Source organism: Penaeus monodon, chromosome 17 (genome assembly GCF_015228065.2).
Source record: "Penaeus monodon isolate SGIC_2016 chromosome 17, NSTDA_Pmon_1, whole genome shotgun sequence".
Lineage (NCBI taxonomy): Eukaryota > Metazoa > Arthropoda > Malacostraca > Decapoda > Penaeidae > Penaeus > Penaeus monodon.
In genome coordinates, this window is record NC_051402.1 from 507511 (window position 1) to 513988 (window position 6478).

Sequence of the window (6478 nt, forward strand, 5' to 3'; positions counted from 1 at the left end):
AGGGAAAAAAAGGCGAGTCAAAGGTCTTGCTGCCGGAGAAACCGCAGAATCTCCTTTTCTCTTTTCTTTTTCTTTCTTTAACTACTTCTGAAACATGGCTTTTCGTTAGTGGGGAACTTCGGTTAATTTGTACAAATCTCTGCGCGGAAATGTTTTTAAACATAAATACGTCACATAATGCAACAAATAAACACGACAGTGAGGCAGATAGACACGCAGAGAGAGAGAGAGAGAGAGAGAGAGAGAGAGAGAGAGAGAGAGAGAGAGAGAGAGAGAGAGAGAGAGGGGGGGAGGAGAGAGGGGGAGTAGAGAAAAAGAGAGAGAGAAGTAGAGAAAGAAAGAAGGAAGGAGAGAGAGAAGTAAAGAAAGAAAGAGAGAGATACAAAGACGGACAGTTAGACAGACAGAGAAAGAAGGAAAGAGAGAGAGAGAAAACGGTTTGGCATGGGGTATAGACCTATCCAACTCTGGGATATTGATGTGGCGTGGCCATTGGGTGGACCCAGACTAAGATCTGGTTCTGTGGCTTATGACATACTGAGCTTATCCCAACTCTATTCGCTATGCCAGCCGTTGTATACAAAGTTCTGAGATGTAATATTATTATAGGCTTGTTTGATTGTAGGCCATACAACATGGAATATGATATTTTCTAATAGCTTGTAAAAACATCGCATAAATTCTGTGTATATTCGCTATGCCTGCTGTTGTATACAAAGTTTTGAAATGTATATTGTATGTTTGTGGTTAGGCCTATCAACCTGGAATAGTTGATGTCATAGTGCTTGGAACGTACGTAAATAGTTGTTATCTGTAGGATAGATGAGATAATGAGTTTCCACTTTTTGCTATGCTTTTATTCTGTCATACAAAGCTTTACAATTATTCTGGCATACGCTATGTTAGAAGTACCATTTCACGAATTAGGAAATTATTCATGCTGTAGTAAAACGTATCGTGCTCAATTCTTTGTAATTCTTGTGTAAGTATTCTTACAAATGAAATAATGTATGTTGTTTATATGTTAGTATACATAATATTTATCTTCTATCATTTTGTAACGTTACGTAATATGTGTATATACTAGTGCAAGGGAGTATTGTTCAAAATTAATTAGAAACGCGTTTAGATGTTATTCGAGGTAAAAATTGAGGTTCAATTTTGAAACATCCATACTGAGGTACATGGTCATGTTATTAGCATTTTCATCCATTCTCTGAATAAAAAGTCTTAAGTGTATGTACATATTTACAAATCCGTGTAAAGTTAATATTATATAAATAGTATAAATATTGCTATATATATTACTATATATATATATATTCTTTCATTTATGTTAAAGGTATATTACTAAGTGCAGAGTTATCTTAAATAATATAAAGGGTAATAATCGAGTATAGTAAAAATGAAGGAATTTGAACATCACATCACTACGACACACATCATATTATAATACAGCATTTTTTATATTTATATTATATATATTAATAATCTTAACATGGAATATACAATATATAATATATAACGCATATATTGTATATATATATATATATATATATATATATATATATATTATATATATATATATATTTATTGTGATGTATTGAATATTTGTATGTTAGTGTGTACATGTTATTACATCTATAATGTAATATACATTAATTGTATATACATAGACATATATAAGGCCACAATAAAACAAGTAAGAATCAGAGAGACACACAAGCCTACATAAATGTGTATTTTAATGACCATTCATCCTGACCGGCAACAAAATCAGCTAATCAATGAATACAAACGATAATTTTTTTTTTGTGCATAAGGCGCCTTTTCATTAAGCCACGTAATTACCAAGAGCTCACCCGCCATTCCGAAGCTCCGCCACGCTTCGGAACCGAGACGAATCAGTTTACGCCCGAGACCCCCTTCCTCGCTCCTTGGCGGAGGTCGTGCGGCGCGCGGCTGCCTCCCTCCCGCCGCGGTCTTCCTGGCTTGTGCAAAATAACGTGCTGTTTGCTGTGTGTTTTTTCCTTATTAATTGTGAAAAGTGAGTAGTTTAGGTCTTATTATTGTTTTTTTCTTTATTTATTTTTTCTTAGCGTTACCTTGTATATTTATTATTCCGTCTCTCTCCGCGATCTTCCCAACATGTATAAAGTAAAGTGCTGTTTTGTTGTGTTTTAGTTAATTGTGAATAGTGAGTAGTTCTGGCCTTATATTTTTTATTTATTTTTTTATTTTTATTTTTTTATTTTATTTATTTTTTTTTTTTATTTACGTTACTTTATGTGTAACTTCAGTTAACGCACTGAATTGAAATAAATAAATATTCCGTATCCCTCCCCGATCTTGTGTAAAATAACATGGTATATTATTTTGTGTAGTCTAGACCTTAATTGTTGTTGTTTTCAACGGTAACTTATATATGTGTAATTTTTGATGGAGCTGAAGTGAAGTGAAATATGCGTTAGGTTATTATTTTATTTTTTATTGTGTATAGTGAGTAGATTAGGCCTGACATTTTTTTATTCTTATTTTTAACGGTACCTTATAGATGTGTTATTTTTATGATTGAGGTTATATGTTCGTTATTGTTTATTAATTTATTTATTCTTATTATTTATTTGTATATATATCTGTTATATTCTACAAGTCGTGTGTAATGGAACAGTAACGTTATCGTTATAACATAATTTGAAAGAAGAGCTATTTCAGTCACTGTCACTGTTACCAAAAACATCGTTATCATCATCAACATCGGCGTCCTCATTGATATTATCATTATTATTATTACTTTTGTTGTTGTGGCAGTTGTTGTTGTTTTTATTATTATTATTATTATTATTATTATTATTATTATTATTATTATTATTATTATTATTATTATTATTATTATCACATATCATCATTAATCACCATCTCCATCATCATCATCACCATTACCACCATTACCATTACCATTACCATCACCATCATAATCATCACCATCATCATCTTATGAGGATGGTGATGATGATGATCCTCATTATTATGATTATCATGCAATTATAACATCTATAACCATTGCCATATTCCTCGTCATAATAACTATACTACGTAATAAAATTCACGAATCAAAGTCCCGGCATTCCATGAAGGAGCGCGGGAAACAAGGAGCCGATTTAAATATGGTAATTACGCTTGTTACAAAAGTCTTCCGCACTCGACCCATTAACCCATTAACGCCTACCACGACCCATTACGCCCTCAGACCATTAACAAGCTGTGTCCTGTCACCCGGTAAATGATCGGTGTCCTTCGGTATCCTTCGGGAGGCCTCGAGCGTGAGGGGGGGGGACGCGGCAGGTTACGTGATCAGATCGCCCTCAGTCCTCCGCGATAAGGACGAAGGGTTATCACGCCCCCGGGCCGCCCGTGTTATTATTTTAGAGGGAGAAGGAGGGCGGGGTTTGAGAACAGCTGTTTAAAAGCGGCGGGTGATGGATGAGGGCGCGGTGGATTTCGGAAGCTGTGTGCTGGCAAGGGAGGTAACGGGTTACTCGCGGCTACGTTACGAACACGCCTTCGGTAATCCGGTTATGGCGTCCTTACAAATGGTTTTGGTAATCTGTACTACGGCTCTGACAGATTCATTAGCTGTTATCTGGAGGTGGGATTCGCGCAGCTGGGATAAACTCTTGTGTTATTTTACGCTATGCTTTTTTTTTTATTTTTTTTCTATTGGGTTTCAGTGTATTATTTTCGTAGTTGTATTGGTATATGCAATATAAGCATCGGGCTAGTTTGTTACCCAAATAGATGTTATTTTGAGAATATGAAAGTCATTCGATCTCTTTCTTTAAAAAAAAAAAAGAGAAAAAAAACCCTAGTGCCTATTTTGATAACATACAACGAGCAGTATTTTATTTCCATTTTTCTATAAATCTCCTCTGCCTGCCCGGGACAGATCTAGATTTCAGTAGAAAGTTAGATCCAGGACCAGGATATGGGAGCGAGCGAGCGAGCAGCGTGCCCGGCGAGATTACCAAACATGGCGTTTCCGATACCATCACCTGTGCGTCGAACCTCCATGAACCTGACCCGTTTACACCTGAACAGGCACTAATTCCAGGTATTTGTCGGCGTTATCTGCGAGCCACAGGAAATGGCCTTCTTCTCGGGACAGGGACAAACTTGACATCCCCTACCCGACACGTTTTTCTTTGCTTGCTGCCTCCTTTCGCCTCCTCCTTCCTCTTCTTCCTTCCTTCCTCCTCCTCCTTTCGCCTCCTCCTTCCTCCTCCTCCTTTCGCCTCCTCCTTCCTCCTCCTCCTTCCTCCTCCTCTTTTCGTCTCCTCCTCTCTTCCTCCTCTCCCTCCTCCCTCCTCACTCCTCCATCCTCCTCCTCTCTCCTTCCTCTCCTACTCTTTCTCCTCCTTCCTCCTCCTCACTCCTCCCGTTCCTCCCTCCTCTCCCTCCTCCTCTCCTCCGTTCCTCCACCTCCCTCCTCTCCCTTCTCCCCCTCCCTCCTTCCTCCTCCTCTCCATCGTTCCTCCAATCTCCCTTTCTCCCCTCCTCTCTCTTCCACCTCTACCTCTCACCTCCTTCCTCCTTCCTCCTCTCCCTCGTTCCTCCACACTCTTCCTCTCTCCTGTCCGTCCATCTGTCGACGTTAACAGCAACAGTTGCTCCGCGCTCCTTAGCCTCCAATCCTCCTCGTTCATCCCCTTCTCCTACCCTCCTCCCCTATATGATCCTCACATCATGGGAAGAAGTTGACATTTACTGTGGTGTACGGCAGTAAAGATCGTCTTCCTATGCTTTAGATCAATGCCTTCTTGTTTTTTATCTCCTGGTGTCTGTGCTGTCTTGTTTACCGGGTTTACACTTTAATGTCTAACACGTTTATAGAGTGGGTCTTGTAGCGATTTGCAAGTGTGTTATCATTAGTACCCAAGGTAGGATGTTTTCACAACACTACAATCAACAAAACACTAACTGATCACTACTACTCACATCATATATGATCTACTAATTATATATATTATATTATATATAATATATATATTTATTATAAAACAACTATTTAAAAAATATAACATTATATACGAATATTCATATGTGCGTTTTTTGCGTGTGTCATATGTTATATTTTATAATATATTATATTATATATATATAATATATATTTATTATATATAATATTATTATATATAATATATATATATCATATATATAATATATATATATATATATATATATATATATATATATATATACATATACATATGTCTATGTGTATCCATATATGTGTGCGTGCGTGCGTGTGTGCGTGTGAGTGTGTGTGTTATGTGTGTGTGTATGTGTATGTGTGTGGGGGGTGGGGGTAGGGGGTGGATGGGTGTATTGTTTGTTTGTGTGTCTTTTTATAGACATACACAAGAATCTTGTAAGAGTTACTTTGGTAGTACTGTTATTCTGTCTACTAAATAAATTGCCTACAGTAAATACGAAATGTGAAAACCACCCCAAAGTTGCTGTCATCCTCGATATCTTATTATATAGTGTTCTACGTTACGGTGTATTCGTGGACATGGACGTCTGTTTCCTAAGATCTTTAAGAATACTAGAGGAATACATTTGCAATCGTTTGTTGCAATAAAACCAAACTTAATTTTACGATTGCAGTGAACAACATACTCAAACCCATTTAAAGTGTTCCTAAACATACTGATATCCATAATTGTAGTTATTATGCACTTAATCGTGTACATATGTGTGCATACGTTTATCGCATTTAGAGCAGCAGATTCACTGACACTCTCCTGTCTCCAATGAGAAACCTAAACAAATGAATTATTCAAATTAGAATGTCAAAAAAAAAGGTTTGAGAATTCAGTTCTGTAGATTTATCAAAGATGATTCAAATTTGACTTTGTTGGTTGTAGATCTGTAGCAAATTCACATTGTTTTGAAGGTTATATGAATTAGAAATGAGGAGGCTGGGTGGTGTCTCTCACCCGGATGGAGCGCTTGCTTAATATATGCTTTAAACATTATTAGGGGCCGTTGGGACCTTTCCTCGGCTGTCCGTGAACTTGTGGGTGCGCCTCTCGCCACTCGTTCTCTTGCTTTATCTCTCTTTATCTGCATTTCCCTCTCTTGCTCATTTTCGCTCTATATACCCCTTTCCTGGACTTTCTTTCCCCCTTTCCATCGCGATAAAAGAGACTACTCTCCTTCGTATAAGCATTTGACGTTGTTGGTGTAATTAACCTCGCTAATTTTCTCTGTTTATGTCAGTTTCGTTTCCTGTCGTCGCCATTACTACTGATCACTTCTTAATTTTTCTGTGTAAAAAAAAACAAAAAAAACGTCAGGATGTAACACACACAAACCCAATTAGGCAACATCCTTGTTTTGTGGGAGTGGCAAGAGATAAGGGAAGACGCAGCACCATCTTGGGTCAGTAAAAAGGAAAAGGACATGTATAAACAAA